Below are 14,263 nucleotides of genomic sequence, written 5' to 3' on the forward strand. Positions count from 1 at the left end.
CTAAAACAGTTCATGGAATTTCAAAGCTATGCTTGATTTCCAGTGCTACAACGTGAGTGTTGCTTCTCACTTGTTGCATAGGTTTAGTTATCATGCTTTGCCAGTCTTAATATCCTTTTCATCGAATGTTCTTCGAGATAGATGATAAGATTTTTTGAGTATGTTTACTTTGTGATCTAGTCTTTTCTTGCTTCAAGAGTGGTTCTACGCATTTTTCAATGAAGAACCATCAAGCCAGCAGACATGTGATCTACCCAAGTTTAGTGAAGAACATAAACAACCCTGTTTAGTGCTTCTTAGGCAATAAGTATTTTTACTTCAACTTTATAGGTTGCTAGTGATGCTTTGTTTGGAATTACTTATCCAAGCAGTTCACAGATATGTGGAATACTTTCCAACTGTATCTTAGAACATAGAAATTAATATTTTAATATCCCACGCAACAACTCATGGTCTCCAATCCATGTTGCCATTTCAAAACACGATGCTCTATAGCTCGTCCTTATCAATGGTTAACTCCAAAGGGTCTTTGCTTGATCCTTTGCCAGTGTTTATGCGTGTAGCATCAAAGTTTAGCATATCTTTATTTCCTTGAGTCAAGAACTAATCTTATGTACCTTTTCAAGTACCATAAGTTTTTCTTGATCTCAATCTAGTTGATCTTTACTTAGATCAATAGAGATTGGTGTATGTTCGTCATGCCCAAAGTCACACGATACGTTTTTGGCGATCCTCATATTTTATCATACATGATAAATTCTTTTGCAGAATAATTCCCAATTGAATTCTATTCATGTAACTTTAGCTCATTTAATTTCAGTAGATACTGAATCCAGCTAAATTCTTTGATATATAATATAGGTTAGGAATCTCATTTAGATCCTTTGATGTTTAACTTAGTAAATGCTTATACATAGTTCAAACATCTTTTACTTAGATTTATTCACATGGGTCGAATATCTCCAATGGAGTCTTTCGTGTTTGATTTAGTAAATGCTATTACTTAATCTAAAACAATAATATAAGATCTTTGCAAATAGATCTTAATACCCAGTATGTACTAAGTTTCGCCATGGTCCATCATTGATAAATAATTTTCAAATCTAAGTCATTAGCATTTGAATGTTATTTCTCAATAGAGAGATATGTGTGTGATACACATAGGACCAAATAAGTTTTACGTACTCCAACTAAACTTCTTATATATCTATAAGAATCATGTATATTTTATGAAACTAAAATGCTTATTAGCTTCACTAAAATATAGTTCCAATTCCCAATTGCTTGCTTAAATCTGTACTTAGATTTCATAAGTTAGCATTCCTTTTCAAGCATTTATTTGGATCCACAAATCCTATGACATGCCATGTACATAGTTTTCTTCCAACATTTGATTGAGGAATACGTTTTGTCATCCAATTGTCATATGTACCAATATGCAATCATTGCTTGAATTATAGACTTGAGCATTACGATTATACATGAGGTTTCAACACAATCCATGCCATGAATTTGCTTGTAACCTTTAGCAACTAATCTAGCTTTGTGTGTGAACACAATTCCATGTTTGATGGTTTTTATCCTTAAAACAAACTTGCAACCAATAGGTGTGAAACTATTCTTGCAAATCAACAAAATTTCAATTTTGTCATCAAAACATTGGTTATGTTTTATGGCCTTTAACCATCTAAAACATTTGAGTCTATATATGGCCTCTAACCATTTTAGGGAATCTGGGTTTCGTCATAGCTTTCTTACAGGTCACAAACTCATTAATAGTTTGACTGCAAGTTGTAGGTTTCTTCACTATTAAAAGAAGAATCTCATAGTTTCATTGACCTGAACCCTATGCCTACTTGGGTATCAAACAATAGAATATCAACATGCACTTTGAGAGTCCTTTGAATATTTTGTTCTCCTTGAAGCACTTGTAAAGTCTTCTAAGAGATGTCTATTCTTTAAAGCCACTTCTAAAGTCCTTAAAGAATACGTGTTCGGATTTTCTAAAGAACTTCGAAAATCCTCCGGAATGTCCGTCTATGTTTGTTGTTCGCCTCGAAGACTTTCAAGGTCTATTTTCTCCCACTTGTCATTTTGGAAACGAATCTCCAAAAGGACATCATTTCGAGCAAACAAACATTATGTTCTCAAAAATTCGTGGTAGAAACAATACCCTTGTGTCTCATTTGAATAAATCACAATGAAACATATATCTATACTTGGGTCTTAGTTTGTCGAATGACAAACACTAAGCTCCCACTGAGTTTTGCAACTCTCTAGATATATTTTATGAAAAGTTATTCTGAAGTTACTTTTCAATAGCTTTGACGAATTCGGTTTAGTTTGGTGGTAGTTGAGCATTTTGTTTTAGAAATTATAGGAAAAGTCTTTATGATTCATCATTAATCGAATCAAGTACTAATTGACTTCGATTATTCCAACTAAGATATGCCATATCTTATGGAGCTAGATTGTGAAATTACAACACACAATCATTGATGATCATATTTGGTCTCAAGTAATCATCAACATGATCTAACCTAGATCTTTATGATTTCTTGCCAAGTGGATTTTATACTTCTGAATCTTTGAACTAGCCAAACAGATTCAACTTATATCACATTTGAGTAAATAAACCTATATTCACTCAAATCCATGTGAAATAATAAAGTCATAAAATCTTTCTTTAGCTTTGAACTCTATTTTCTAGGCGTTCTAACAATAGTTCATATCTTTTGTTACTTTCAACAAGTAAGACTTGTTGTCTTAAAATGATCTAGAAATAAATCAACTTTCAAAAGTCCACAAAAATAGAGCTTTTGAATGTTAACTTGTTGATATGGTCTAAGCAACAATGCCAAATATTAGTGGAACTCAAATCAAGGGGTTGATTTGAACCTAGTAAAGTTCTTTAAAGAGTTGTTTGTTTTAATCAAGCATATTGACTCAACCTGTAATTGACCATTTCATTCAAATAAACAAACAATGTTTTTGTTTTTCTTGAATGTGAGTCTTTCTGTGTTTGAAACCAGAAATTTAGGTATGTTGATTATGGAACAAAATAGCCATTAAGTTCCAGCCTTTGAAAGGACTTAAAAAAAACTAGATGACCCTACAACTAATGTAGCATTGCCATGCTTCATTTCCCACTTGTAGGTCATTAGTGTATCCTAGCTTCCATTATTTGAGTTATTACCGAAGTAAGAACCTCAAGCGGTATATGATACCAAGGAAGTTTGATTGCTAGGTCACTCCTCTTTAAACATAAACTTATAGGTAGAAACGGAATCGTAAATTCCTTTCATTTGTTTCTCGTTTTCCTATTTCTTGTACCCTTTCTTATAGTCTTAAGAATTGAACTCTTTAGTGTTGACTTTTATACTTTGTTAGACATGTCCAATGTCACCAACAAGGTTCTTTACCATTTTAATTTATGTTGAATATTTTGTTTCAACTAGATGATCTTACTAGAAGCTTCTAAAGTTCTCTAAGCATCGATCTACTCGAATGTCTAGGGACTAGACTCATTCGAGAATTAAATGGAAAAATATTTTAGGTTGTTAACCATTGGTAAAGCTGAGCGTTTAAACTCAATGCTTTATGATCTCAAAACTACATTGTATTTTGAATTCACAAGCACCAATTGGTTTGCCATTCGACTTTGATGTTCGAAAATAACCATAAAAGTCGCTATAAGAAACATACATTTTAAATTGCTCATTTTCTCTCATTTCCGTGAATCGTTCTTGGATTCACTACCAATCGAGGAAATTTACTGTTACCTTTCTAAAAGGATTCATTGCAGTGCAAGATATTTAATTATAAACAATAATTAAAACATTCATTGAAGCATGCAAAGTCTAAACATTTATCATGAATAATAACTTGAAATTAAAGCAATCATGCAATTCAAACAAGTTATTAGCATTTTATTCGAATTTATTTTTCCGGCAGGTGTGAATAAAATGATTCCAAGACCCTAAAATCATTGAAGAATTAAGCACAGTTTGTCGACTTAATTCTAAAACATTTTAGGTAAGCAAAAACCTTTTGCTAATAGTCTAGAAACTATTCTTGGTTGATAGGCACGTCTAAGAACTTATTAGGTAAACCTATCGATTTTGCCACGACATAAAAGGACTCCTTACTTATATCGTTGAGTTTCACCAAAACTAACATGTACTCACAATTATTTGTGTACCTTGCCCCTTTAGGACCAATAAGTAACACCTCGCTGAGCGAAAACTATTACTAGATTGATGTAAAGGATATCCAAGCAAGTGTATATTTTGGCATGGCACCTTTTAACTCAATTTTTAAGTTTGGAACTTAAGGCTCTTACTATGTTGGTTAGATTTTAAGTGAACTAAAATCCTTAATCATGCAACATAATCAAGCCGTAATCTCATGCATTTTAAGACATATTTAAAAGCAATAAATAACGTAAAACATGCATAAGATAAATGTGATCTAGTATGGCCCGACTTCATCTTGAAGCTTTAACTTCAAAGTCCGTCTTGAAAATCTCCGTGGGAGGCACCATTTTCTTCAAATAGGATAAGCTATAATTAAAACTAATTACAACTATTTGATGGTACGCAGACCATATTTGAATTGAAAAACAACTTTGGTACTTTAGACCAATTACATTCAAATTAATGGTACGCAGACCATATTTTCTATCCTATTTGGGCCATACTAGTCACTTCATAACCTGCAAAACAGTACATATACAATATATACCATTCACCCATTCATTATCATGAATGGCCCACATAGCTGGTTAGTAAAACACATTATGCATCACATAAACATTTGCATCAATTAATCAAGGGCACAAATAATCTACAAATTATTCAGTCCTTATTAATTCTAATCAAGTTGTTTTAACCTTAAGGATTTGTAGACCTAATCAAGAGTTTATGACTAAAAAGGGCTCCCACTTAAACCAATAAATTCATATGCTTTACTAATTTTAAACATAAAAATGTATTTCTAGTCTAACCGGAAACATACAAATTTAATTAAAATTTAAAGCTCATATAAATTTATAATTGAATCCAAAAAGTTTAATTTAATTTCAGTCGTATTTAAATTAATTCATAATTTTAATTTTAGTAAAATAATTAGAATAAATAAAATTTATTATAATTACAATATTCAAAATTAAAATCCAAGAAAATAATTTAAATTATTAATTTTAAAATTAATTAAAACAACGTAAACTGAAAATTTCAAATTAAAATTTCAAAACGATCTAATCGCAACGCAACAATCCCACGCAACGCACGCCCATGGGCCACACGCACACATCCATCGCTGGCCATGTGCGCGAAGCCCATGCGCTGCCTCGCATCGCTGCTGCTCACCATCGCAAGGCATCACGCATGGTGCTCGCTGCGCGCGCCAGCGCTCAACGCACGAGCATGCTGCCGCAGCCCATCGCTGGGCGCAGCACTCGTCGCACGTCGCAACACGCACTCGCACGCCATCGCTGGGCGCAGCGCTCGTCGCAGGCACAACAAGCACTCGCACGCCATCGCTGGGCGCAGCGCTCGTCGCACGCACAACAAGCACTCGCACGCCATCGCTGGGCGCAGCGCTCGTCGCACGCACAACAGCGCTCGCTGCGCGCGAGCGATCGATGCTTGGCGCAGCACTCGTGGCACGCGAGCTTGCGCTCGCTGCGCGCGAGGCTCCGCACGCTTGCGCGAGGCAGTGCGCGCTGTGGCGCAGCTTGCTTGCTGCCCACACGCGACTGCTCGTGCCTTGCCCTCGCCCTCGCCCATTCGCCCATCGCACACATCCCACGACACAAGGCAGGGCTGCTGCCTTTTGCTCGTGCACCATGGCCTTGCTCATTGCTTTCGTGCCGCATGGGCGACGAGCTCCCTTGCTCGTCGTCATATGCCCGCACTATGCAACACCCCTTAAGGGTAACACGTAGCGTCCATTGCTTTGTGCGTGCAAGTTATATGAGCGAATCGCATAAAATTTTAAAACTTATATTCAAAATTAATGACAAATTAATAAATAATATTAATTTCATAATTTTAGGGCGAAAAATCGAAAATTTATTATTCAATTGATTTCCGATTAACATGGATTCAAGTCTAGGTCATAAAAATTTAAAATTTAACATAAATTTACAATTTTTATGGTGGTTTTTAATCATAGGTATCTAATTAAATTATAACTAATTATGAAAATCAAATTAATTCTAAATTATTCCAATTTTCAACAAATTAATCATAATTACAAATTAGATTGCATAATTAACAAGGTTAGGCATTCAAACTTGTTAAACATATACAGTAGGTCAATCAAAAATTCAAGATTTATCAACAAGAATCGCAAATATTTAATTTAACATCTTAAATTTACGAAATTTTGCATTCGAAAAACTAAAACCTCCGAAAAGTCATAGTTAGGCTTCGAATTTGAGAATTCTGGGTTCGGCCAAAAAAGATTTTTTTTGTCAAAATTTTAGAATGCCTTTTACATGCGGAATTGACACAAAAATCACTCGATTTGGATGAGTAACGAAGAAACTGCCGAAAAACTGCGTACGTATAATTAAATAAACGCAATTTGCAATCAATTAACAATTACGAAAATTAATTACCCCTTTTAATTCTTGCAAATTTGTAATATTTAACCATGTTCATGCAATTTAGATTATGAAAATAATAAGATGCTCGTGATACCACTGTTAGGTTATGATACATATGACAATTCATAAATCATGCGGAAAAAACCATAAAGCCAGGAAAGCATATTATTTACACATAATCATTTAGCATAGTTTAGATGCATACTCTTTGTTGCGTGCCTTCCCTAGCTGCGCCCGAACCGAACAAGAACAAGTCTTTAGGACTCCAAGTGTCGTCCCTCCGTAGATAGTCCACAGCACGTCCGGATCCGCCTTAAGATTGACCAACTAGAATCTCCCTTAAGGTACTACTTATTTTCGGCTAAATGGGCAAGAGTTATGGCTGATTTTTCTGCTTAAAAATCCTAGCTTTGAATACTTGAAAACTTGTGTATAAATAATGACCCTAGGCCCTTATTTATAGAGGTATGGAAAAGGAATTGTAATCCTACTAGGATGTGGATTTGTTAATTAGAACTTTATTAGGACTCTAAATAACAAAGCAAATCTAATAAGATTAGGATTTTAATCTTCGCACGAATCCTAATAGAATTAGAATTTCCCGCACACGCATCGTACAAGCCGTGCACCCGCGCAGGCGTTGCGGCCCACGACAAGCGCACAACCCATGTGCGGTGCTGCGTGCGCGCGCGCCCTTGGCTGGGCCTGGCCTTGCGCTGGGCCTGGTCGAGGCGTGCGTTGCTGCGTGCGGCTCGCTGGGCGATGGCCTGGCTTCGTGCTGGGCCTTCGTCTAGCGGGCCTCGTCCGATGCTAATTCGTACGATACGCTTCCGATTAAATTCCCGATTCCGGAATTCATTTCCGATACGAACAACATTTAATATTTCCGATTCCGGAATTAATTTCCGTTTCGAACAAATATTTAATATTTCCGTTTCCGGAATTATTTTCCGATTCCGATAATATTTCCAATTCTGACAATATTTCCGTTTCCGGCAATATTTCCGATTCCGGCAATATTTCCATTTCCGATAATATTTTCCGATACGTACCATGTTTCCGTTTCCGGCAACATCTACGACTTGGATGATATTTATATTTCCGATACGATCCATATATCCGTTTCCGGCAATATCATCGTTTCCGGAGTATTCATTTCTTGCCTGTGACGATCTCAGCTCCCACTGAAACCAAGATCCGTCGATTCCGAATATCCATAGATGGAGTATTTAATGCCATTAAATACTTGATCCGTTTACGTACTATTTGTGTGACCCTACGGGTTCGGTCAAGAGTAAGCTGTGGATTAATATCATTAATTCCACTTGAACTGAAGCGGCCTCTAGCTAGGCATTCAGCTCACTTGATCTCACTGAATTATTAACTTGTTAATTAATACTGAACCGCATTTATTAGACTTAACATAGAATGCATACTTGGACCAAGGGAATTATTTCCTTCAGAGGTTGCCATAAGAAGAAGGGAAGGGACCCATGAAGTCGATTCCCCACACATCGAACACTTCCAACTCTAGGATGGGATTTTGTGGCATTTCACGTCTCTTGGAAATATTACCCGATCTTTGACAATGATCACAAGATTTAACAAATGCCCAAGCATCCCAAAAAAGGGTAGGCCACCACAACATGCTTTGAAGAATCTTGGAAGCGGTTCTAACACCTCCCATATGGCCACCACAAGGGGAGGAGTGACACATACGAAGGACACTAGGGAACTCTTCATCCGGAACACATCTCCTTAAGAGGCCATCCGGGCACCGCCTCAACAAAGTGGGCTCATCCCAAATATAGCGCCTAGAATCATACTTTAACTTGCGGCGCTCTTGAGTGGTGAGATCTTCAGGGATCGCCCCACAAGCCAAGTAATTAACGATGTCTACAAACCAAGGGAGTTGGGAACTCCCAACCATATACAAAGTATCATCTCTCAAAGCATCCTCGATTGGGACATCATCCGGAGCAACACTCCCAAGTTCTAGCCTAGATAGGTGGTCGGCCACCACATTCTCGGCTCCTTTCTTATCTCTTATCTCAATATCGAATTCTTGAAGGAGTAGAAACCAACGAATGATTCTCGGTTTGACCTCCTTTTTCGCCATAAGATAGCGAATAGCCGCATGATCCGTGTACACAATTGTCTTTGACCCTATTAAATAGGTCATAAACTTCTCAAATGCATGCACAATGGCGAGAAATTCTTTCTCGGTAGTGGTGTAGTTGGCTTGAGCTTGATTGAGAGTCTTTGACATATAATAGATCACATGGAGCTTTTTGTCCTTTCGTTGACCAAGAACTCCCCCAACCAAGAAATCACTTGCGTCGCACATCAATTCGAAAGGTAGAGACCAATCCGGAGCTTGAACTATGGGAGTAGAAATAAGGGAACTCTTGATTGTGTTAAAGGCCTTGAGACATGCGGAATCAAAGTAAAAATCACACTCTTTTCGGAGGAGGTTAGTGAGAGGTCGAGCAATTAAGGAAAAGTCTTTAATGAATTGCCTATAGAATCCGACATGCCCAAGAAAGGACCGGATCCCCTTAACATTCACCGGGGGAGGCAACTTCTCTATGACTTCGATTTTCGCTCTATCAACCTCGATCACATGGTGAGAGACTTTGTGCCCTAGAACAATTCCTTCCTCCACATAAAGTGGCATTTTTCCCAATTGAGCACCAAGTTGACTTTCTCACACTTCGCAAGGCACTTCCCAAGATTGATGAGGCATTCATCATAGGTGGATCCTCCCACCGAAAAGTCATCCATGAACACCTCCATTTCTTCTTCAAGCATATCACCAAAAATACTCATCATACACCTTTGGAACGTCCCGGGGGCATTGCAAAGCCCAAATGGAATCCTCCTATAGGCAAAAGTCCCATAAGGGCAAGTAAATGTAGTTTTCTCTTGGTCTTCCGGGTTTATGGGGATTTGAAAGCACCTGGAATAACCATCAAGAAAGCTAAAATACTTGTGTTTGGTTAGAAGTTCAAGCATTTGATCAATAAATGGTAGAGGAATGTGGTCCTTCTTAGTGGATAGATTGAGTTGGCGATAGTCAATACACATGCGCCACCCGGTTACCGTCCGGGTGGAAATGAGTTCTCCATGTGAATTCTTGACTACCGTCATCCTACCCTTTTTTGGAACCACATGGACCGGGGATACCCATCGACTATTAGAAATAGGATAGATAATCCCGACCGCCAAAAGCTTCATTATTTCCTTCTTAACCACCTCTCCCATAGGTGGATTAAGTTTTCTTTGCCTCTCACGATGTGGTACGTCGTTGTCCTCAAGCTCTATATGATGCATGCAAAGGGTTGGGCTAACACCTTTCAAATCTCCAATAGTGTAGCCCAAATCCCTTTGATGACGTTTCAAGACATGAGTGAGCTTGAGCACTTGCTCGTCATCTAAAGAGGAATTGATAATCACGGGGTAAGAAGAGTTGGGTCCGAGAAATGGGTACCTTGGGAGCTTCCTTACCAATTTTGGCTGCATCCAAAGCTTCTTTCCCATCCAACACAAGCATGCATTGCTCGGGTTGAGCGCAAGGTGGTGGGGCATCCAAGAGCTCCTTGTAATTAGCCACTTCGACCCCTAAAGTACCTAAACCATGTCTATTCAAAAGAACAAGCTCAAGTGGATCATTAGTGGTGAGAAAGTGCTCGTGCATGTCATTCACAATGGGATCAAAAGAGTCAACAAAGAGACATTTCTGGTTAGTGGAACTAGGATAACGCATGGTTTTGTTCAAGTAAAAAAAAAAGCTATCCTTCCCAACTTTCAAGGTAACGTTCCCTTGCTTGACATCAATAATTGCCCCCGCCGTAGCCAAGAATGGGCGGCCTAGAATAATAGGAACAAGCACGTCCTCATCTATGTTTAGGACTACAAAGTCGACGGGGATCACTAATCCACCAACCCTCAAGGGTACATCCTCAACCTTGCCAATAGGGTACTTGACCGAACGGTCGGCAAGTTGCAAGGTGATGTTAGTTGGGACAAGATCACCAACTTCAAGCTTGGCGAACACCGAGTAAGGCATTAGACTAATGCTAGCACCCAAATCACACAAGGCATTGCTTATTTCAAGCTCCTTAATAGCACAAGGGATAGAAAAACTACCCGGGTCCTTGAGTTTGGGTGGCATTTGGTTGAGAATGATAGCACTACAATTCTCGGTTAGGTTCACCGTCTCTTTTACGTCGCAATCCCGCTTCCCACTCAAGATTTCCTTGAGAAATCATGAGTAGGTAGGCATTTGTTTCAATGCTTCCGTAAAGGGGAGGGTGATGTGCAAATTTCGAAGAACATCAAGGAATTTTGAGAATTGCACGTCCAACTTGTGCCTTATGAATCTTTGGGGATAGGGAAGTTTAGGAGTGGGGAGAGGTATGAGGTTCCTCCTTTGGTATAGGAGTTTCACCTACATCATTGACGGGAGGCTCCTCTTCTACCACATCATTGTCACTAGACTCAATGACTCCCCCTTGATCCTTCCCATTAGGCTTAGAAACCTTACTAGCTCGAGGAACATCATCTAAGATTTTCCCACTCCTTGTCACTATGGCATTCATTTTCCTTAGAGTATGACTTTGGGGTGGGAGACTAGCATGCGCATGATGTTCCCTAAAGGTATTTGCAAGTTGAGCTAGTTGGGTCTCAATCATCTTCAAGTGAGTGTTGGATTGTTTGAATCCATCCTCAAACTCGACATTCTTCTTGGCTTGCGCCCCCACAAAACACTCCATGAGAGCCTCAAGATTAGACTTGTGAGGCGGGAGTGGTGGAGGTGCAACACCATAACCACTAAGGTTTGCTTGATATTGGTTGCCAAAGGTCCTCGGTCCATTGAATCCGAGAGGTGGGAATTGAGATGCACCATAAGGAACTCCCGAGTTCAAAGGATAACCCCCACTTGAGGCACCCCTAAATTGCCCATAAGAGTAGTTATAACCCCCTCCACCTTGATGGTTGGGATTATAACCCCCTTGGTTGTATTGGCCTTGATTGCCAAAACCTTGAGCTTGACCATAGGGCGCTTGGCTTTGATAGCCTTGTGCTCTATAGCCACCTCGATTTTGGCTATCATACCCACTTCCTTGGCCATAGCCTTGGTGGGGACCATACATGGAGGGCCCTCTAGATTGCCTAGCAAAATTAGGATTGTTAGGGTTATCATTCCTAGACCTCTCATTGATGGCATTAGCATACTCTACATCAAACTCTCCTTCATACGAAGGGCCATAATCCACAAATGAAAAGTTATGAACTAGGGGGCATGCATAGGGGGAATGACTATAGTCTTGGCAATTTAACAAAAGAATTTGCCCGGAGGCATTGAGCCATAAGAACTAACCTTGCCCTTCCCCTTAGAGAGAAGAGTGGCCGAGGGAGGAGGGATTGTAGACAGTGATGGCGATTGGCTTGGTGTATTTTCGAGCTTCTCCAAGCGTGAGGTAAACTTCTCTATCATCCGTGCTTGCTCTATGGCGTACACCGAACCCTTACCATCTTCACTTCTACCTTTCCCATCATAATTCCTCGTGCCTACATGCCAAGATTGGTAGTTTTGAACTACATCCTCAATGATTTCCTCTATTTGATCCTCAGTTTTATTCATAATGGGGCCTCCCGCGCCCGCATCAAGACTTGTCTTCGAACTTGGACTCAACCCCAAGTAAAATGTTTGGAGCAACAACCATTTAGGAATCCCATGGTGTGGGCATTCCCTTTAGTACTCCTTGAAACGATCCCAAGCTTCGAAAAGTGACTCATCTCGCTTTTGCTCAAAGGATTGGATCTTGTGGCGACACTCCGCTGTCTTCCCATGCGAGTAGAACTTGTTTAAGAATGCACTTGTCACTTCGGTCCAAGTGCGAAGTGAGTTGGGCTTGACCTCCTTGTCAAGCCAATCACTTGCTCGCCCAAGTAGAGAGAACCGAAACAATGTCAACCTCACATAATCCGATGTGACACCATTGTGCTTGATTGTGTCACAATAGTGCTCGAACTGTTTGAGATGTTCGTGAGGTGATTCATTACTCTTCCCACAAAAGGGGTGGCTTTGCACCAAATTGATCAAGGCGGGCTTGATCTCAAAGTTGTTGGCACCCGTTGTTGGGGCTTGAATACCACATGTAGCTTCGAATGCCCCCGGTATTCCCAAGTTCTTAACCGGGAGCGCCATGTTCTCAAACACTTGCTTACTCTCTTGTTGTTCCTCACCAACACTCAACGATGCGAATCCGTTATTACTTGATGAGCTAGACCGTACACGCCTTTGTCTCCTAAGTGTCCTCTCCAATTCAAGGTCAAGAGGATGGAGGATCCTTTGACGAGCACGCCCCCTAACAAGCATACAAACTCAAGAAAAACCGTGAGCAATGCTAAGGAAAAAGAAAGCTAAGCGAAATTGCAATGTTTTTGTATTTTCTAATGATGAACTAGTCTCAACTAAAACTCAAAAACAACAACCGTTCCCCGGCAACGGCGCCATTTTGATAGGTGTATTTTCCGTCGTTGATAGAAAACAACCTATGCAAACAATATTTATAAAACCACTCAACTAACCGGCTAGCGGTAAGCAAAGGGATCGTCCCAAAGAAACGGTGGTTATCGAGTTTGAAAGTCAATCTAGTTCGAACAAGAATTTGGTTTTGAATTGTCACTTTTAAGAATCTAAAAACTACGAATTATGCTAAATTGAATCAAGAAAGGGAGATGTTAGGGAGTCGGGGATAAACCAGGGAAATCGGGGGAAATGAATTCAACTATCTAGCAATGATGATCATGCAACGAAGTGACGATTAGGCAAATAGCATCTAAAGACGAACCCGCCACCTCTCGGATAGGGAACGCTAAGCGTCTAATCCACGGAAGAGCTTTCGCCTAATCCTAGATTAAACTAACTAGCATATAATAGGCACCGCCATTTGATCACACAAGATGGGCCCACAATCTCTTGCCAAACCTAACCTATGGTTCCACGTGATTCTAATCGAATAGCATTTACAACTACCAATCAATTAGCATGGATGTCCTATCATCAAATCATATTTAATCACATGAATCAATCAACAATCAATCATCAATTTCCCCTAATTAAGCCCCTAGATTCTCCCCTTTCCCTAACCTAATTCTACTCACTAATCATTCTAGAAATTAAGCAATCCATTAATTCTAAGCTAGCAAGCATGAAATTGAAGGAGTAAGAGAAGAGAATTTAAGAATTCAATTGCACAATCAACTAGGAATTAAGAATCAAAGTAACTTCAATCAAGGAAATCAAGAATTCAAGAAATTAAGGAATTGAAGAACAATCAACAACAAAGCAAGAGCAAGAATTAAGAAACTAAGAATTAAATTGCAAAATTGAAGAAGAGTTAAGAAGGATTACAATTTGAAGCTTGAATAGAGGAGAGTTTCTCTCTCTAGAATTGCTGAAAATCTACTTTTAGAATCTCCAATTATCAACTAAAATTCTCTCGACACAAAATAAATCGAAAAATCTATTTATAAGTTTCCTCAAATAGAAGCCAAAGTTCGAAAAAGAGCAGCCCACACAGCGATTCGGTCGCACGTACCCACTGTGCGACCGAACGTAAATGACTTTGTTCGACCAAA

At 39.2% G+C, this 14,263-nt stretch overlaps 1 pseudogene; it reads left to right on the forward strand.

Moving 5' to 3' along the window:
* The first annotated feature begins 12,348 nt into the window (after window positions 1–12,348).
* Window positions 12,349–12,449, forward strand: LOC130464590 (uncharacterized; annotated as a pseudogene).
* Window positions 12,450–14,263: the final 1,814 nt, after the last annotated feature.

This window comes from Spinacia oleracea, chromosome 6 (genome assembly GCF_020520425.1).
Source record: "Spinacia oleracea cultivar Varoflay chromosome 6, BTI_SOV_V1, whole genome shotgun sequence".
NCBI classification, from domain to species: Eukaryota; Viridiplantae; Streptophyta; class Magnoliopsida; order Caryophyllales; family Amaranthaceae; genus Spinacia; species Spinacia oleracea.